We start from the raw sequence: 21,142 nt of genomic DNA on the forward strand, positions 1-21,142 counted from the left end.
ACCCCCCGTTAATTTATAAATTATTTTGTTATGTCTTACACTGTCTGACGTCTTTCTTTTTTTTTTTTGACAAGACAAAGTCATTTTTATTTAGAGGGGGGAAAAAAACCAGCTGCATAATACAAAGTTAGATATAATCTCACAAAAAACCGTCTGTGTGGGGAGGGCTGTGGCCAGTACCAGGGCCAAGGGCCAGGAGCTACCTTGCAGCTGTCACGCCCAGGCTGGCTGGCCTGTCCCAGGAGGTGAGGGCAAAGGGCACGGCAGTTCTCGAAGAACTGCTTTAAGATAAACTCTAGCTGACGCTCAGGGGGCTCTTGCACCACTTATTGGAAAAGATCTGTGCAGAGAGGAGGGCAGAGGGCCCTGTAAGCAGCGGTGTGTGGCTAATGGAATGTCCCGGTTGATGGCATGGTGGTGGCTGGGAAACCTCTGTCTAAGCATTGTAGGAAGAGGATGACACGTTGCCACCGTGGCCTGTCCAATTCGTGTGGATGAATTGTCCTGGTTTGGTTAAGAGTTCATAAGTATGAGCCCCAAAGTAGTCCCGCTGAGCCTGGATGAGGTTGGCGGGCAGCATCTCGTGTCGGTAGCCATCGTAGAAGGAGAACGCGGTGGTGAAGCAGGGCATGGGGATGCCTATCTGGACCCCTGTGCTGATGGCCCGCTGCCAGGAGTCCTGGCAGTTTTCGACAGCTGACTTGAAGAAGTCATCCAACAGGAGATTCCGAAGGTCTGGGTTTCGGTCAAAAGCATCCTTTATCTTCCCCAGGAAGACACTTCTCATGATGCAGCGCCTCCCCCCCCCCACATGAGGGCAATGCCACCATAGTTGAGGGTCCAGCCAAATTCAGTGGCTGCCTGCCGGAGCAGCATGAAGCCTTGAGCGTAGGAGATGATCTTGGACGCATAGAGGGCCTTCCGAATGTCCTCCAGGAATGACTTCTTGTTTCCAACAAACGGGGCCTTAGGGGGACCCTTTAGCTTTGTGCTAGCCTGTATCCGCTCATCCTTCAGCGATGATAGGCACCGAGCAAAGACAGCTTCTCCGATGAGGGTGACAGGCATCCGGTACTCTAGGGCTGAGATGGCCGTCCACTTCCCGGTGCCCTTCTGCCCTGCGCTGTCCCTGCTCTTCGGCAACAGGTGTTTGCCATCGGTATCTTTGACTTGAGGATGTTGGCTGTGATTTCAATCAGGAAGGAGTCTAGCTCCGTCTTACTCCATTCCTCAACTGCCTGCGCCATCTCGTTGTGCTCCATGCCGAGAACGTCTGACGTCTTTCTTCATCCATTTTTCTGTTGTCCATCCCCAGGGGACGGGGTGATATGGAGGTCCTTGTGATCGGTTCCCTTTCTACTCCACCTTCCCTCCACCCTCCGGGTAGCGCCACTCTCACCACTGGTCCTGAGGGTTCATCTGTCCTGGATTCCCTGTGTTTCCAGTTCCTATCTGTACCAATGGACATCCTCTGGTCTAGCCGGATTTGTAAAGTAGAACTGGGAATGTCCTTTGCCCCCTAGTTCTTTCCTATATTTCCTCTTGTCCCACTATCCTGCTCAACCTTCACCCTCCTTGCCACCAATTTTTGATCACTTGTTTTTCTCTTGTCCCTGGGTTTGTGAACACTTCCTCTCCTCTACCTCCCCATCTCCTCCCATGTCCCCCCTGGAACTGTTGGTTCCGTTGTTTGCTCCTCCCGATTGTTCATCCAGCCTATCTTATCTAGATAGAGCTGCAGAGATAATAATATGCACAAAAACAAGACAGAGCAAAACAAAGCAATAAAACAAAAAAACCAATGACAAAAAAAAGGAAAGCCTGTAAATAGTTCTAGGTCTGTTTGTTGACCTTTAGGAGTGTTTTCTGGTCCAGTCCGTTGGGGTACCACGTCCTGGCCCCAAAGTCTATTTCTGCTATTCCCTCTGGACTTCTTTGCTCTGCTCCCCTTGCTGTTCTGTTGCAATACCCTTAGTGTTTTGCCTCGGTGTGATGGGGTCAGATCAGACTCAATTCCCACAGTGTCCCTGGTGTTGTCCCCCGTAGGGCCGTGGGCCAGTGAGAGATGCCGCGTGTCATCGTGGGGCCGGCCATATGGTCTTCTCTGGATTAGCTGCTCTAGGCAGGGATACCATCCTCAAGGCTTTGTGGGCCAGGATGTGCTCCACTCTCTCTTCCTCCCCCTTCATTTGCTCCTGTGGGTTGTGATCAGACCTGTCCCTTTCCCGGAGCTGTAGCTTCCATGCTGTCCAGTCCATATTCTTAAGGGCCTTCCTCTTTCTTACTGCCTCTCTACTTTCTTCTCCAGGGACTGGTTCCCCTGACACGTGCAAAGTACATGAGATGAAGTCTCACCATCCTTGCTTTGAAGGAGCACCAGGACCTTACTTCTTCCAAGACAGACTTGACATTTGGCAGTCCATGATACTTTCCTTATTCTTTGCCAGCACCACAACTCAAATGTATCAGTTCTTCTTTGGTCTTCCTTATTCGGTGTCCAACTGTCACATGCACACGAGGCAGCTGAAGCCCAACACGGCTGGGGTCCGGCGCACCTTAGTCCTCAGTCACATTCTTGCTTTTCAACACCTTAAAGAGGTCTGTGCAGCAGATTCACCTAATGCAACCCTTCTTTTGATCCTCTGAGTGCAGCTCCATGAGCATTGACTGTGGATCCAAGCAAGACAAATCCTCGACAACTTCAACCTTTTCTCCATTTATCGTGATGCGATCTGTTTATTGGTCCAGTTGTAATGGTTTTGGTCTTCTGTACATTGAGTTGGCAATCCTTGATTTTTATCAGCAAGTGCCTCAGCCCTCCTCACTTTCAGCAAGCAGGGTTGTACCTGTGCATTTCACAGGTTGTTAATAAGTCTTCCAATCCTGATGCCAAGCTTTTCTTCATATAGTCCAATTTCTCGAATGATTTTCTCAGCAGACAGAGTAAAGATGGTGAGAGGATACAATCTGATGCACATCTCCCAATTTTAAGCCACATCGCAGTCCCTTGTTCCATTCGCCTCTTGATCTATGTACGAGTTGTGAATTAGCACAATCAAGTATTCCGGAACCAACATTCTTCTCAAGACTATCCATAGTTTGTTATGATCCACACAGCCTAATGCCTTGACACAGTCAATAAAATGCAACTAACTAAACATCTTTCTGGTGGTCTCTGCTTGCAGTTAAGATCCATCTGGCATTCGCGGTGATATCCCTTATTCTATGTCCTCTTCTGAATCCTGCCGGAAAGCTCCCTGTATTGCTGCAACCATTGTTGGATGATCTTCAGCAAAATTTTGTTTGCATGCGATATTAATACTATTGTTCTATAATTTGAGCATCCTGTTGGGTCACTTTTCTTTAGAATCTGTAATAATGGATCTCTTCCAGTCAGTTGGCCAGGTAGCAGTCTTCCAAATTTCCTGGCTTAGATGAGTGAGTGCTTCCAGTGCTTCATCAGCTTAAACATTTTAATTGGTGTTCCATCAATTCCTGGAGCCTTGTTTTGGGATAAATGATGAGTGTAAACTTCTTCCTTCAGCTCTTGCTCAAATGCTACCTCTTGAAATGGCGGAACGGTGACTAGTTCTTCTTGGGGACTCTGTGTATTCTCTCCATCTTCTTCTGATGGAGAGAATAGTCCGATAGTTTGGCTACAGATTATTTCAAGATTGCAACTTAGGCTTGACATGTCTTCAGTGTAAAACATGCTGAGTGTGTTTTTCCTCATTGGTTTTCTAACTCTGGGTCTTTGCCCATTTCATTATAATATTTTACTGTGTCTTCTAGAGCCGGCCTTTAAATTTCTCTGTTCAGCTCTTTGATGCCATAATTTCTTAATCATTAAGAGCAAGTTTCAGAGTTTCACTGACATCTACTTTGATCTTTTCTTTCTTTCCTGCCTTTACCCCCACCCCCACCCCATCTTTTTAATGACCTTTTGCTTTCTTCCTGAATGATATTCTTGATGTCCACAAGCTCATCAGGACTTTTGTCATTAGTGTGTAACGCAGCAAATCTGTTCTTAAGATGTGTGGTAGTTACATAATCTGGTGCCAACCTAAGGCTTTTAAGAGTGAAAGGGTGGAATTTAGCCTGCCAATCAGGTCGCAGCTTGATGACCTTATTTGGGAGGCGCAAAAAAAAAAAACCCCAAACTGAAGATAAATAGCTCACTGGAGGCCAAATCTATGCCCTCTCCCTGCGAGACATTCCTGTTGACAAGACGCATACAGCTTCACTTATATAGTTAAGAGTCCTGGAGATGGAGGAGCCACATAGAGACCCCTGCCAGTGCTGAGATGCTTACACCGCCACTGGATCCACAAGACTTTCCACCCACTCGCCTGTGATCTTCCTGCATTTAGTGTCATTGCATGTGTTTTTGAGTTTGAAGAGGAATTTATCATTGGTAGTGGACATATGGGCTAATATCAGACTTATGGACTTGATCTGGACTGGGATATTTTCTCAATATACATTTCTCTTATATGTAAAGCTCTTTCTTATACACATGAGTGTCTATGGATTTGTTTCTCTAGTCTACCTGGACTAACTCAAGATACTCTTGAAATTCAGGTGGAATACACTCAAGGTCATATTTTGACTCCTGTAGACTTGCTTTGACTCTCTTCAGCTTTAACCTGAACTCACATAGGAGCCACTGACAGTCTGGTATACAGTCGGCCCCTGGCCTGGTTGTCATTCTCTTCAGCTTCATCCTGAACTCACATAGGAGCCACTGATGCTACGTTCCACAGTCGGCCCCTGGCCTGGTTTTAGCTACTGATAGTGAGCTGCTTTATCGTCTCTCACCACAGGTGTGGTGATTTTGACTTCTGTGTCTTCCATCAGAAGTCCATGTGTACAGTCATCTTTTGTGTTGGAAAAAAGTGTTTGCTATGATTGTTGGTGTTGCAAAATTCTATCATGCAATCTCTAGCTTTGTTTCTATCACCAAGATCATATTTTCCAACTTCTATTAGGCAGCTAATTCCTTCTTCAAAGTCTATTTTTAGTCTACAAGGTCCACTGAACCTTGTCCCCTTTGGGTGACCCTGCTGGCATTTGAAATACCAGTGACATAGCTTCCAGCATCATAGCAAGTCACAAGCCACCACAGGAGGACAAACTGGCAGACAAGTAGTGACCTACTTTCCAAAGCTCACCCACTGAAAATCTTGTGGACTTTCAAATCCTCTTTCTGGAGTCATGGAGGCTAGGGGAACCCCAGAACAAATGCTCTGAAATCATGGTAGAAACTTAAGCTTCTGACATGATGACCTGTAGGCAGCAGCCCAGTGTGACTAGTAGACTGCCTGCGCTGGCCCTCCGAGGTCTGCATTGTGTTCTGAGGTCTACCTGAGATGCAAAACCAGCAAACTGGGAGGACAGCAAGGTGAGGACAGTACCCAAAAGACTCCCTGTCACCGAGTCCGTTCTGACTCACAGCGGCCATGTGGGACAGGGCAGACGGGCCCTGTGGGTCTAAACCACCAACCTTGTAGTTAAGCCATGAAGACCCCATATTTATGGTAATGGGGGGTGGGGTGAGAGCAATGCAGAAAAGGAGGTGGTGAATGGTGGCATACCCCGGGGTCATAACCAATGTCATGGAATTGCAGATGTAGGCAGAATAGTGTCAACTACACAGGTGTGTAGCTCCACTCTGATACACAAGGTCGCCATGGTTGGTGGTGATGTGACAGCCACTGGTCCTAGCAGAGCTGTTGAATCTGGGTCCCCAGTGCCCGGGAACAGACTCTCCAAGGCCTCCTCTGGTGTCATCAGTCCAGGGTGCCCAAGTGGCCTTCCAGACCCCCACTGGCCATGAGGACTTCCCAAGAAGGGCCTTTTGAAAGTCAACCTACTTTACAGTGGGCTGGATAATTCTTACTGATCCTCTTACCAGCTGCTATCCGGGTGAGGGTTAGGGGTGGGGGGGTGCTCCGTGCAAAATGGAACATAGCACTGCCCAGCCCAGCACTACCCACCATCCCAACAACAGTCCCCGCCATTGTGTCGCCCGTCTTCCCTTGTGAGTCTCCCCCTTCTTGCTGCTCCTTGACTTTGTCAAGCACGATGCCCTTCTCCAGGGATTCACCTCTCCTGACAGCACGTCCTGGGCACATGAGAGCAAGTCCCGCTGTCCGCAGCTCTACAGAGCATAGTTCTTCTAGCAGTCCATGTACTCTCAGCATTCCATGGCAGCGCCGTAATACACGTGCATCAGTTCTTCTGTGGTCCTCCTTAATCACTCTCCCACCTTCACACACCGATGAGGTGACACCAGGGCTTGAGTCAGATCCACCCATGTCCTCAAAATGACATCCTTGCTCTTCAACACTTTCCAGAGGTCTTATGCAGCAGTTTCCCAGTGCAGTGTATTGCCTGATCTCCTGACTGCTGCTTTCTTGAGCACTGATTGTGGATCCAAGCAAGATGAGATCCTTGACCACTGCAGTAGTTACTCCATTTAGCATGATGCTGTCTACTGGTTCCCTTTTGGGAATTTTGGTTTTCTTCACATTGTGTTTAAATCCATACTAAAAACTGTAGACTTTGATCTTTAATAGCAATTGCTTCAAGTTCTCCTCATTTTCAGAATCCTGATGCTGAGTTCTTTCTACACTCCATCTTCTTAGATCATTTGCTCAGCATGCAGACGGAGTACATATGGTGATAGGATACAACCCTGATGCACATCTTTCCTCATTTCGACCATGCTGTATTCCCTGGTCTGTCCTAACAACGGCCTGCTGGGTTATGTTGCTTCTGTATGAGTCCAATGAGGTGTTTCAGACTTCCAACTCTTCTCAATATTGTCCATGGCTTGTTATGATCCACACAGTACTCTCTTTCCACTTTCAATCGAGTCACCTTGTTGGGATGGGCACAAGTATGGATCTCTTACTGGCATTTGACTAAGGAGGCATCTCCCAAAGGTTTTTGCACAAACGAGTGAGCTTCCAGTGCTGCATCAGTTGAAACATGTCAGCTGGTGTCCCATCAATTCCTGGAGCCTTGTTCTTTTCAAAAGCCTTTAGTTCAACTTGGACCACTTCCTTCAGAACTATTGATTCTTGATCACGTGCTGCCTTCTGAAATGGTTGAGTGTCGATCAATTCATTTTGTTACAGTGACTCTGTATTCCTTCCATCTTCTCTTAATGCTTCCGGCATTGTTTAATATGTTGCCCATAGAATCCTTTAGTATCACAACTTGAGGCTTAGATTTTTCCAAGGTCGTATTGTGGCTCTTGTGGATTTGTTTTCATTTTCTTCAGCTTCAACTTGAACTGTCAATACTGATGCCTAAGAATTCTTCACTCCCAAAACTAAAACTGGCTTACTGCACATACTCGTGTATGAGCCGAGTTTTTCCATACATTTTTAAATGCAGTTTTGGGGGTAAAATCTTCGAGCCAGTTTATGCTCCAGTATATGTGGTATGTACGTATGTGAGCCTTATCTTCTGTTCTTCCCGGTCTTGGAGGGTCATCATGTGTCAGAATCGACTGCACAGCCTGGGTGGGTCTTGGACGATCTGCAGAAGAGCAAGATGTGACTTCTGGAGAATCTGTGGGAGAGCAGGCTTGATTCTTGGCAACGTGCCTCAGGCACAGCCACCTGGCAGCGGAGGCCTGGGTGTTACTGTGATGCTGAACCACTCTCTCTTCCTGACCTGGTTCTGGAAGCTCTGCTGAGGCATGTTCAGGGGCAGAGACTCCTACTGCCTCAGCTGGTCAGCTGGAAGTAACTCAGCCCAGGCCTGTCCTCTGGGGGAGGGTGGGGAGGGATGAGAGCTCACCCATAGCTCAGACTAGCAGTCCCAGGCCCTCCAGGGCCCTCCTGGGTCCAAGGAAGGACGTTTCTATGCCCATGGCCTGCTGACCAAGCTGTCCCTTCCTTGGTGGCCACCCAGAAGCAAGACAGCATCCACCCAGGGGTAAAGGCAACATCAGCTCCATCTCAGCTCTGGATAGGAAGCTGCAGATCAGTCCAGGCTGACCCCATAGTCAGCTGACACCTTGAGAGGGAGGTATGGCCCAAGTGTGGGCAAAGGCACTTCTGCGTCCTTCTATTCATCCATCTGCTTGCCAAGATGGCCCTGGGAAGAGGCGGACAAGCTCCAGGGTAGAGCAGTGGACAGAGGTGTGTGCAAGCATGCACGCGCGCACACACACACACACCAACAGATACATACACACCACACACATACACACATCACTGTCTGTCCCAGCTCCAGTGCATTCCAATAGGACCATGCCCTATGTCATGCTTACACACACACACACACACACACACACCACTGTCTGTCCCAGGCCCAGCACATGCCAACAGGACTAATGACCGGGGTCATATTTCTGGGACTGCCCACCTTGCTGCTCAGTGAGCACTGCTCATGTGCACACAGTAGGGTACAGCTCTTGAGAGAGTGCAGGCAGCCCCATCCGGGGCACCACGGTGTCCTTGGGACAGTGCTCCACCTCCATGCCAAGCCATGGTCCCCTGACAGACTCAGGCCACCCCCACAGCCACGTCCACCAGCATGCTGCTGCCATGGAAGCAGGCCTTCCCACCTGTGCACCTTGTAGCATTACCACCACTCAAGAACTGTCTGGGCCAAGGTTGCTCTGTGCACAGTGGAGCTCCCAGGTGAGTGTGTGTGCACAGTGGAGCTCCCAGGTGAGTGTGTGTGCACAGCGGAGCTCCCAGGTGAGTGTGTGTGCACATCTGAGCTCCCAGGTGAGTGTGTGCACATCTGAGCTCCCGGGGTGAGTGTGTGCACATCTGAGCTCCCAGGTGAGTGTGTGCACATCTGAGCTCCCGGGGTGAGTGTGTGTACACATTTGAGCTCCCAGGGTGAGTGTGTATGCACATATGAGCTCCCAGGTGAGTGTGTGCACACAGCGGAGCTCCCAGGGTGAGTGTGTGTGCACAGCGGAGCTCCCAGGTGAGTGTGTGTGCACATCTGAGCTCCCAGGTGAGTGTGTGCACATCTGAGCTCCCAGGGTGAGTGTGTGCACATCTGAGCTCCCAGGTGAGTGTGTGCACATCTGAGCTCCCAGGGTGAGTGTGTGCACATATGAGCTCCCAGGTGAGTGTGTGTGCACATCTGAGCTCCCAGGGTGAGTGTGTGCACACAGCGGAGCTCCCAGGGTGAGTGTGTGCACATATGAGCTCCCAGGTGAGTGTGTGTGCACATATGAGCTCCCAGGGTGAGTGTGTGCACATATGAGCTCCCAGGTGAGTGTGTGTGCACAGCGGAGCTCCCAGGGTGAGTGTCTATGTACAGCGGAGCTCCAAGGGTGAGTATGTGTGCACATCTGAGCTCCCAGGGTGAGTGTGTATGCACATCTGAGCTCCCAGGGTGAACACGTGTGCACAGCGGAACTCCCAGGGTGAGTGTGTGCACATCTGAGCTCCCAGGGTGAGTGTGTGCACATCTGAGCTCCCAGGGTGAGTGAGTGTGCACAGCGGAGCTCCCAGGGTGTGTGTACACATCTGAGCGCCCAGGGTGAGTGAGTGTGCACAGTGGAGCTCCCAGGGTGAGTGTGTGTGTGTGTACATCTGAGCTCCCAGGGTGAGTGAGTGTGCATATCTGAGCTCCCAGGTGAGTGTGTGTACACATCTGAGTTCCCAGGGTGAGTGTGTATGCACAGCGGACCTCCCAGGGTGAGTGTGTACAGAGGAGCTCCCAGGGTCAGCAGGTTCATGTGGGTGCCCACTAGGCTCCTAGGTGGGCAGGCTGGGGTGGGGGGCTGTGCTGTGCTGCAGTTGCAGGGACAGGGCAGGACAAGAAGGCCCTTTGTGTCAGGAGCCTGTCTGCTGCGTGTGCATCATCAGGGATGGAGGCAGCAGTGATACTATGTGCAGGAGGGCAGTGCCCACAACCAGGGGCTACAGTCTGCCCCCCACCCCAATGTGCTGAGACCCGAGGACAGGCTGGCACTGGGAGAAGTCTAGGGGCTCAGTGACCAAGAGTAGCAAGGGGCCCTGTGGAGCCATCTGTGGGGCCAGTCCAGGGCCAGCAGTCTGTGAGGCTGCTCGGCCTGCATGCTCCCATCCACATGGTCCACATGGCCCTGGGCAGCTGCCAGCCCACTGGCCAGTCTAACATCTGGTGCCACACCTTTTGAATGCCCAAGGAAACTGTCAGAGAGCCAGAGAATGGGGTACAATCAGGATGGGCAGGGACAGAGAGTAGGGGACAGCCAGGGGATGACCAGAGAGGCAGTTGGGAGGGGAGGGATCAGAGAACTGGGGGATGGTTGGAGGGCTGCCAGGGGATGGGAAGGAGGAAGGTTGGGGGCGTCACAGGTCCTATGGTGGGTCTGCAGATGATGGAGGCAGATAATGCGGCACTGAGTCCTCGTGAGCCCCTGCCTGCACACCTAGCAGAGCTCAGTCCCATTGGGGTTTCAGGTACCCTGAGTCCCGGCACAAACCAGGCCAGGTTCCCAGCTTCCCCACAAGAGACTGCCCTTCCGGGGTTATTTTGGGACAGGCTGGGCACAGGCAGGTGGTGGAAGCAGAAAGCAGCTGCTTGGGAGGCCCAGGAGACAGGTGGCTCAGAACCCCTCTCCCCAAGGACGCCATGTTTCCACTCAGCCCGCCCAGCACCACCCTTAGGGCTCGAGGACCACGGAGGGCTCCAGGGCTCTGATAAAACCTGGACTGTCCATCTGGAGGGGCCGGCGGGAGGGCACCATCACTCTTCTCCGAGGAGTGATGTCTGCCTCGAGGCCTTGGGGATGGTGTGGGGCCTGGAGGTAGCAGCATGCAGTCCCCAGGGTCTGGGCGAGCCAGCAAGAGGGCTCCCATCAGGAGCCTCGAGGGGAGACTGGCGCCGCAGCCCTGCCCTGCACCTTGTCCCAAGCTGTCACACAGCAGCTACCATGTGGGTGGGGGAGGAAACAGTGCTGCCCACGGCCAGCAGTCACCCAGGTAAAGGTGGCAACTTGGAGGAATTACAAGAACATGGGAGCACCCGCCTGCAGAATGCTCTTGGCGGGTGGGTGGTGCCTGCCGCTCACTGCCCTCATGCTGAGGTTGATGTTCAGGGTCAGGGTACATCTCTGGGACCTATTGTGTGCTCGCCCAATGCTGTCCGGCATGCCCCACACAGTGACTGTCCCCCACTTCCCAGTACTGGCCGGCATGCCCCACATGGTGATTGCCAGTCCCCAACCGCTGGCCGGCACATCATACACCGACTGTCCCCATCACTGGCTGGCGTGGCCATGGGTGAGGGCACTGCCCCTGGCTGGAAGGTAGCACGCATGACAGGTTGATACCCACCTGCCAGCTCAAACCCTGCTCCCAGCAGGGACAAGTGGGCTTCCCAGGGGGACTGGACGTGACACAGGTGAGAGAAAGGCATGCTGGGCAGGTGGTTGCCCCAGGGCGGCCCAGTCTGAGCACTGAGCCGACTGTGCCCTGCCACACACTCCCTCCACCAGACCAAAGCCTGCTATGACACAACCTTTGGAGCTGTCCAAAGTTGGGTCCACCCGGTATCACCTGAGCATGTTCTGCCAGAAAGCAGCAGTACTGGGGCCGGCCTGGGGGCCCTTTGATCAGTAATGTGTGCTTTTGCTAAATAGGGTCAGGTGCAGCCCTCACTGGGAGCTGCTAGGGGCCCTGCGTCCAGGCAAGATGCTGCCTGCTGGCCAGCATGCATGTCATCCCTTGGGCAGCGATGGCCTACCACAGTGGCTCACCCCCGCTGGCTTCAGCCCCCACACAGGGCCTCAGCTGGGCACGGGAGCCGGGGCATGTAACAGGTTCTCCTAGGACCTACAACTCGAGAGCCCTTGGAAGTCAGTATGGACTCCACCCTCTGGACAGGTAGACAAGAAGCCCTGGGATGACACTTCCTGAGGCTGCAGCTCTCAGTGGCCACTGGAGCTCAGGCCAGTGGGGGGGGGAGGGGGGAAGAGTGGGGGCAGTGGGCAGGCCACAGGCCTGGCTGAGGCCCAGGGCCACAGGGCTGGGAGGAAAGGCTGTTGCCATTCTGCTGAGACCTCCGCTTCCACCATCTCCAGCTCTGCTAGGTGACACCCAGAATCGCTCTTTCCTATGGGCTAGGGGGCCAGTGGTTGTCACACACTGCACGCCTGTCAGCTCTCTATGGCGGGGGCAGGAAGTCGGAGCCAGAGCCCTGAGCCAGCCAGGATGCCCTACTGGCTCACAGAGGCTGACACAGCCTGAGAGGGGGGAGGGGTCCTACCAGGGAGGGTGCCCAGCCAGCTCACCATGTGGCAGGAGCCATGTGGGAGAGTCCCAGAGATAACCAGTCCCTCCCACGTCTCCCCCAACACACACACACAGCCTGGCTGTCACTGCAGGCTAAGGCTGTACCAGGACTTACATTTGCCAGTCTCATGGCCAAGTAGCCCAATCAACCCCGCTTTCCTCCCCGCCGCCCCCCCGCCCCCAGGCACCCTCCCAGGGCTGCAAACACCTGCACAGCCCACCCTTCCCCCGGCTAGATGCAAACTTCCGTGGAAACATCATCCATGGATTTGCATCTGAACCTGGGAGGCCCAGAAGGTTCCACCAGGTGCTTTCTGGAGGCCTGAGGTCTAAGGCCATGGCCAGCTGAGGACTTCCCATGTGACCTCACCCATCCCGATGCGGAAGAAGTTCCAAGGACCAGGCACCAGTGGCTGGACAGGTGCATGGGGAGGGTCCCTGCCTGCCTCTCACTCCACAGCCACACAGGTATGGGATCCCTGTGGTGGGGATCTGGGCAGAGCTGCCCTCTGCCACTCCATGCCAACTGCCCCCTGGCCACATCACCCTCACCGCTCATAGGGCTTCTTCTCCTGAAGGTCTCACCAGGACTTGCATTTCCATCAGTGTCCCCTGTTGGGGCATCCTGGGGCAGTGCCCTCCTCTTGTGCTGCTCATGCGAGAGCTGGGATGGGGCCCAGACCCCCGCCCCTATCCAAGGGGGGCAGTCACACCCCAGGGACCCCTCTTGCTCCCGCACACACACGTGCTGCACACAGGCCACTTTGGGGAGCCCAGAGCAACTAATGGGCTAGTGGACAGCGATCTCGGGCATGGGGGTTGGAGTCTGGGCAGAGCGGAGGTTGGTAAACACAGCCACCCTGCTGACCACCCATGCCGGAGACTCTCCTGGGCTCGCACACACTTTCGAGGGTGCAGACCCCAGCCTAGGATGGCCAGCCCCGCCTCTCCACTGCAAGACTGCCTCCGAGTCCATCCTCCAGCCACATGACCTACCCCCGTCCACCTGCACGTGCTACACTCAGAGGCCACTTGGCTGAGCTTTCCTTGCCCTGCCCACCACGCAACCACCTACCCCCTCCAAACAACTTGGTAACTTCCCAAAACCATGATGAACCTTGCCATCCCAAGAGGGGCACCTTGGAGTAACCACAGGGACGTCTGTCAACTGGCGCCACATGGCACCCGATGAAGCATGGGGCCGCCTGCCTGCACAGGCCTACAGTGGGAGGCAGGCGGGAAATTCCAAGAAGGGGGCCAGCAAATGGGCAGGAGCTGGTCTGAGAACCAGCTACTTCCTGATATGGATCAAAGACGAGGATACCCCAACATAAACAAACCCCCTCCTCTACTCTAACACATGGAGAAGACAGGTCGCCAGGGCTTTCCTGCTCAGCTCCACACTCATCACTCATGCAGCGGCAGGCAGGCAAGTTGCGGGCGGCTTGCAGTGAGCTGGTCTGCCGCACTGGCCGCTTTGTGGGATTCAAGAGCCAAGACTTTGCTTTGAGGACCGGTGTGCCTGACCCTGACCATAATGCTTCAAGTACCCTAACATGCATGTGAAACGTGGGAAATAACAGTAATAATATATGTGATCAGGGGGAATGAGGGTGGGGGAGAGAGGGTGAAAAAGAGGAGCTGACACCAAGAGCACAGGTAGAAAGAAAAGTAGTTTGGAAATGTTGATGGCAACATTTGTACAAGTGTGCTTAATATAATTGGATGATGGATTGTTATAAGATTTGTCAGAGCCTCCCAGTAAAACGATTCATAATAAAGAATTTTTTTTAAAAGCCAGGCAATGAATGAGGAAGACCTAAGACGAACAATGCATTGGATTTGTGATGTCAGCAAAGTGTCCTGAGAAATGAGGGAAGGAACGCAGTCCAAGAGCACATGAGCCAGAACCAATGTGCTGAAGGAGAAATTCAAGCTGCACTGAAAGCAGTGGTCAATAACATGACTCTGGAATTGATGGGATACCCATAGAAATGTTTCAACAATGATGAAGCAGGAAGCACTCACCCGTCTGTACTGGGAAATCTGGACGAGCGCTACCTGGCTGGTGACAGGAAGAGACCAATGTGCCCATTCCAAAAAAAGGTGACCCAACAGAATGCTCAAACTAGAGGACACTATCCTCAATATGGGATGCAAATAAAATTTTGCTGAAGATCACCCAACAACGGTTGCAGCAGTACATTGACAGGGAAGTACCAGAGGTTTGGGAGAATATAAAAGGCCTGGGCTAGCATTAAAGATCTCTCTCTCTCTCTCCCTCCACGTGGACCATCAGCGGGGCTGAGGTGAGCATGCTACCATGAATCGTGAATGACGCCATTCATTTCAATACTTCACTTCTATCTCTCATGCGCTCTATAACTTTACTATGATGCTTACTTATTATCGCTGTACAATTGCACCTACTGGACCCGTAATGATGTGTTAGGGGCTGGCTTCCCCTGACAAAGGGATGTCACTGCTGATGTCAAATGGATCTTGGCTCAAAGCAGAGAATACCAAAGAGATGGTTACTTGCATTTTATTGACCATACCAAAGATTTGACTGTGTAGATAATAACAAACTATAGATAACCTTGGGGAGAATGGGAATTCCAGAACCCTGCATTGTGCTCCATATGAGCCCTGGCGGCGGCGTTTACACGTTGGGCTGTGATCACATGGTCAGCAGTTTGAAACCACCAGAAGCTTCTTGGGAGAAAGACTGGGCTTTCTACTTCGGTAAAGTGCTGCAGTCTCAGAAACCCACAAGAGGTCACTGTGAGTCAGCGCTGACTCCATGGCTATGAGAGTGAGCCTTCGTGCTCATGAGGAATTTGTACCTGGATCAAGAGGCAGTTGTACAAACAGGAGAGACTACTGCCTGGTTTAAAATCAGGAAAGGTGTGTCCCCAGGTTGTACCCTCTCACCATACTTGTTCAAGCTGTAGGCTGAGCAAATCATTCAAGAAATTGGAATATATGAAGAAGAGCATGGCAGCAGGATTGGAGGAAGGCTTATTAACATCCTGCAATATGCAGAGGGCACAACCCTGTTGCTGAAAGTGAGGAGGACTGAGGCACTTACTGATGAAGATCAAGGGCTGCAGCCTCAGTGTTGGAAAGCAAGGATGTGACTGAGGACTAAGGTGCGCCGGACCCCAGCCGTGTTGGGCTTCAGCTGCCTCGTGTGCATGTGACAGCTGGACACCGAATAAGGAAGACCAAAGAAGAACTGATACATTTGAGTTGTGGTGCTGGCAAAGAATATGGAAAGTACCATGGACTGCCAAATGTCAAGTCTGTCTTGGAAGAAGGTCCTGGTGCTCCTTCGAAGCAAGGATGGTGAGACTTCATCTCATGTACTTTGCACATGTCAGGGGAACCAGTCCCTGGAGAAGGAAGTCATACTTGGTCAGGCTGCTAAACAGGGTAAGGCCCCCAACGATAGACTGGCACAATGGGCAATGGGCTCAGGCATAGAAACAATAGCAAGGGACTGGGCAATGCTTCGTTCTATTGTGCACAGGGTCGCTATCGGTTGGAACCAACTCTGCAGCACCTTACAACAACACCCAAACCAGCAAGACCTGGTTCAGGACTGGCGCAGGCAGGGATGTCTCGAGGCAAACAAAGCAGGCAGTGACTTATCCAGCTCTCCGTCCATCAAGAAACCCCAGGATGTCCTCAGACACAAGGAAACACCTCAGTTACAGAGACGGAGACAGACAGACAGGGTGGTGAGGTCTGAAGCTAATCAAGCATTAAAACAAAACACGGATGATGTCCAATGGGCTTAAAAGAGAAGGCAGCTAACATACACCAGCAAAGCCACACAGAGTGCCGGCGCGAGTGAGATAAATCACCCCACAGGTCTCGCGCTGCTCAGGAGGCCAACTACAGCACGTGCAGCCAGAAGGGAATTACAATGTGTAAGATGCTGATGAAAGAAAAAGAAAAACTTCAAACGAGCAAGAGGAGAAATGTGGAATAAGAAAAAAAAAACTGGAAATGAAGACAGGCCAAAGATTTTAGGCATATTTAGGAATAGAAAGCTCAAAAATTAAATAACAGGCACGGACCTCAGTAATTTGAATTATAAGTGGACTGGATGTTCCAGTTGAGAACAAAGATAGTCAGACTGAATGAAAATGAAACCCATGTACAGTTGGTGTAGCAAGGGACCCAGTTAATATGTGAGGACACAGAAAAGTTTAAGGGAAATAGGTTGGGAAAAGATATGACAAAAGATCACCGAAACCAACCAAACCTATATGGACATGAAGATTTTTTTTTAAATCATTTTATTGGGGGATCATACAACTCTTATCACAATCCATACACACATCAATAGTGTAAAGCGCATTTGTACGTTCATTGTCCTCATTATTCTCAAAACATTTGCTCTCCACTTAAGTCCCTGGCATCACCTCCTAATTCCCCCCCCCCCCCGCCACTCCCCGCTCCCGGACATGAAGACTCTTATACCTATCCATGTGGACTTGAAGATAGAGGTCTTCCTAGATTTGCAGATTGGTGCAATGACAACATGTTCAAAATACCGAGGAGGTAGAGTTCCAAACATGCATGCACTTCACAGGGCAGTGTCTGAAGAATAAAGTAAAGCCTGACAGCAGGAAAAAGCAGAGTGCCCATCACACTTCTCCAGCAGACACACACACAGGGGAGTGCACAGTAGACTTGGCGAGTGACTGGCCACAGGGTGTACAGCACACCCTCTTGAGTACGCGCGCGCAAGCACACATGGTGTACAGCATACTCCCCCTCAGAGCAAGCACGCACACACCAGTGTGAGGGCCACAGTGAACACAGGGTGAGCTACTGGGTGTCCAGCACACTTCCTTTTCTTGCTGAGCCAGACGGCAGGTCCACAATGTCGGTGTGGACTTAGTGTCACACTGACCACGTTCTCTGAACTCGAGGTACATTCAGAGTCAGTACTCTGCGGAGAAGAGAAGGAAGCAGGAAAAACTACCGTCTTCCCTAAGTTGGGAAGGATAACTACTCCCAGGGCTAAACCACCAGCTCAGGCACGGCCATGTTTCCTCCGGTTGCACAGGGTCACAGGGGTCATGGCCGACTCCCTGGCCCCTAAAATCAACTTAATTTTGTTTGGTTGTTGGGAAGATTCAACAGTGTCCATATGGTCAGCCCTGTGGCTCGGACGACATCCCTTTGTGCCACCACCCTTCCCCAGGTGTCCTGTCCACTCTGTCCAGCAGCTGTTAGGCTGAACGCACACACAAAGCTCAAAACTCAAAGCAACATTTTTACTAGTTAAGCTAAGCTGTTGTTAGGGTTCGACTTCAGGGAGTCCCTGGCCTAAGATTGAAAGACGATGTCAAGGCAGTAGTTCCAGGGGTTGGTGCAGCCTCTGAATCCAGAGTCCGGATTCCATGAGGGTCTGGAATCCTGTTCTGCATCTTCCCCTTTGTGCCCTGAATTCGTCTGCAGAACTTCTGAGCAAGTGGCCGGTAGTGGTAGCCTGATACCATTCACTTCTACTGGGCCCTTGCAAAGGGGGCACTTAGCCTCACATCCCAAGAAATCATGGCTAGTTTTTGAGTTTTAGGCTGAACAATACAGTGCACAAGGGCTGGTGAGCGGCATCTGGAACCTTCTCAGGGTAGAGGCTGTGATTTGTGGACCCTTATGCAAAAGAACAGGAGAAACGTGGAGAAGCTGAGGATCTTCAGAAATGGGGACAGAACAGCAAAATAAGCCCACAGGAGAAAACGAAGAAGTGGTCCCCTACAAACTGATGGGCCACCAGGTCACACCGGCCAATATGCTGCACAGCTATTTCCCCACCACAAAACCAATGACTGCCCAGTGTGGAGCCCGCTGAGAACGCGGTGTGACACTTACCTGTGCACAGACCAACAAAGACAGGAGGGTCACTCCTCAAACCCGAAGCAGAGAGAAACATGGGCTTTACGCCAACAAACTTGAAAATACAGACAAACTGGGCAAATCCAGAAGTTCAACTTCCACAACTAAGTCAATGGGGGAAAGGTGTCTTTCCGAGAAACCCACTGTGAGGCCCAGCAGCAAGGAGCTCCGGCCAAAGTGATGCCCAGTGGCTTCCCCAAGCACTGGAGGAGCAAGCCGTGCCGAAGTCACACAGGCGGGTGGAGGGCAGTAGGAGAGTGAATGACCTTGCCAGGCGATGGGGAAGAGAGCCCAGGAGACCCATGGGGCCCCACAGGAGAGCTCAATAGGCAGTGCAGGGCATCCAGGCACCGGAGGTTAGCTGAGTGCTAACAGCAATAAGCCTAATTGATCACATTAGTGTTTAAGAGAAGAAACATATGGCACTCCCAATAAATCAAGGAAAAGTATTGATTATATTCCACATCTAATCATAGTAATGTTGTTAAAGTCTCAGCAAGCCGCTCTAGAATGTGACCTTTCCCTAACTTCACAGCGAGTATCTACAAAGAAACTTGAGTTTGCACGTGAGCCACTGATGGGTTTGCTCCCCTCCAGCCCATGTCCTGGTTCTGACTGATGCTACTGTTTCTCTAACCTATCTTTCTCCGATGCAATAAGCTCCAGAATCAGAGTCCTTTTGGAGCTCCACATGGCCTTCATCATGAACCTCATACCCAGCACCAAGAGGTGACTGGTGCCAGGTAACAAGGTTGGCCAGAGGTGGTGTGGCTGGCCTCCATGTCACAGGAAGCACGGGCTTCCTGTGGGCTGTTGACCTTGACTCTCCTCCCCCTCCTTGTGAAGCTGGGGAGAGCAGCCGCTCCGACCACATCATTTTTTCTTTGTTGGTGTCAAGAGTGGGATAAGCTGCAGCAGCTCCAGGCTGCAGGAAGTACAGGGATTTATAAAAGTAGGAGGTGAACCTCTCCATTCTTTCTTGTCACTTGGGTTGCTGTTAACTGTAACAGCTTGGAGAAACTGAAGAGATGCTATGAAATAGCCGAGAAAAGTCTCATCTGGAGTCACTCGGAGCAAAGCCAGGCAGGTCAAAAACGATGACCCCTGGGGACCAGGATCTTCTAGTTTTGCCTAGCAAGAGGTCCAAGGCCATATGCCTATGAAGGGGAGGAGCACCAAGGTGTGGAGATGAAAAGAGTGATATGTGTATTTTAATGTAATGTGGCTGGAACGTTTCTCCTACCATAGTTGTAAAACAGACCCAAATAACTGATGGAAATGAATATTGACTGTAACTATCAGAGAATGTTTAACTCTGCCTTCAGCCAATACTTCGTTGGATTCACAAAAAAAGAGCCCTAGGCTTTTCCCAAAAGAAACACAGGTTGTTCCATCCAGTGGCCTGCATTTGAGAACATGGAAACCTACATAGAACTGCTGGGAGAGAAGGAAATTTGCATTGAGGGAAGAACTTAAGGGGGCTGGGGGGTGGGGATTTAAATGTCAAGCAGTTTGCCTTTGATTTCACAGAGGCAGGAAAAGTCAGAAGCCCATCAGATGAACCTCCTTGAAGAGCTATTTGTTAAAGGGAGCTCGCAAGTGCACAGCCTGGTACACTTCCCTGAGAGGACCACAGCGGATGTGAGAGGGGTGAGGCTGGGGGAGGTACAGCAATAAAGACAGAAGTGGAGTTTAGACAACTCTATTGGCTCCTGTTGATCTACCTCTGAGGGCTAGGGATGAGAGAGCGAAAGCAAGCTGGCCAGGATGAAGTTCAGGGAGCTGTGTAGACTCCTACGTCCATGGGGAGTGCCCACTGACCTGGCCCACAGGGTCTTGGGATGAGCGAGAAGGGGCTGGCTGAAATGAAGGGAGGTGTGTGGACTTCCGAACCTATAGCTGGCACCCAATGACCGATGTTGGATGAGATCAGAACTGGATAGAATGAAGATGTAAAATCTGTTGTACACTGCTACACTGAAATGCTTTTTCTCTGGACTGGGCTTTGGATACAAGTGCTTTAAGTTCCGACTGGAAAAGAGGTGTTTCAGAGGAAGAGACATGCTCATGTTCTCAGAGAACTGGATGGACAGGGATGGACCATCTGAACATTGGACATCTCAAACCGATGCATGTCATCAGTTGGCCAGAAAGCTGTCTTCCAAATGTCCTGCCCTAGGCTAGTGAGCACTTCCAGCACTACATCGACTTGAAACATTTCGATTGGCATTTTGCTAATTATGGAATCTTGCTTCTCACTGCGATCTCCAGTGCAGTTCGGACTTCTTTTGGGAACAGTGGCTCTTCGTCAGATCATGCTTCCTGAATGACAGAATGTGTGCTGTCGCTATGAACGCTCTCTACTTTGCCTTCCTAGGTCTAAGAACCGTTGCAATTAGAATTGCAAGCAGAATGCACAGACAAAATTCATGGTGAGAATTTATTACGAAAGCTAACGGGCTGTGGTGCTAGTAAGAGATGCTTAGGTAGTTGTTTATCAGGACATTTTACAAGTTCTTCAGGTCTAACAAATGCCCAAAGGGGCACACCATGCTACTTACCATAAACTTCAACCCAAAGGCATTCAGCTTGAGTTCTGTGGGTTAGCAAACCTAGCTCCCTGAATTAAGTGCCTAGACTCTGTACGCCACTCCGCAAGCCAGCCTCCTGCACAAAAGCACTTGGCTTGACTGGCTCTGTGGGCTGGGCAGTCCATCGCTCTGTCCCCTGCTCTGGCTCCTGCTCTGATGTTGCCGCTGTCGTCTGGATCCAGGAGGTTCACTGGTCAGGGATCTCTGGCCCAGAGGATGCACTCCACTCCTGGCTCTTGCTGGTAATGAGATGCCCCTCCTGCTTCTCAGAGGGTTCATCTTATACACACAGCATGGCTCTCCAGGGAAGCCTGTTCAGTTACTCACAGGTGAATCCTACCAGTATCTCCCCCCACCTTCTTCCCAGACCCA

The 21,142-nt window shown here is 51.3% G+C and overlaps 1 protein-coding gene and 1 pseudogene across 5 annotated transcripts in view; both read right to left on the minus strand.

Moving 5' to 3' along the window:
• Window positions 1-21,142, minus strand: part of PACS2 (phosphofurin acidic cluster sorting protein 2) — a 54,024-nt gene that overhangs the window by 23,367 nt on the left and 9,515 nt on the right. The window lies entirely within an intron of this gene.
• Window positions 68-1,651, minus strand: LOC142425369 (6-phosphogluconate dehydrogenase, decarboxylating pseudogene; annotated as a pseudogene).

Source organism: Tenrec ecaudatus, chromosome 14 (assembly GCF_050624435.1).
Source record: "Tenrec ecaudatus isolate mTenEca1 chromosome 14, mTenEca1.hap1, whole genome shotgun sequence".
NCBI classification, from domain to species: Eukaryota; Metazoa; Chordata; class Mammalia; order Afrosoricida; family Tenrecidae; genus Tenrec; species Tenrec ecaudatus.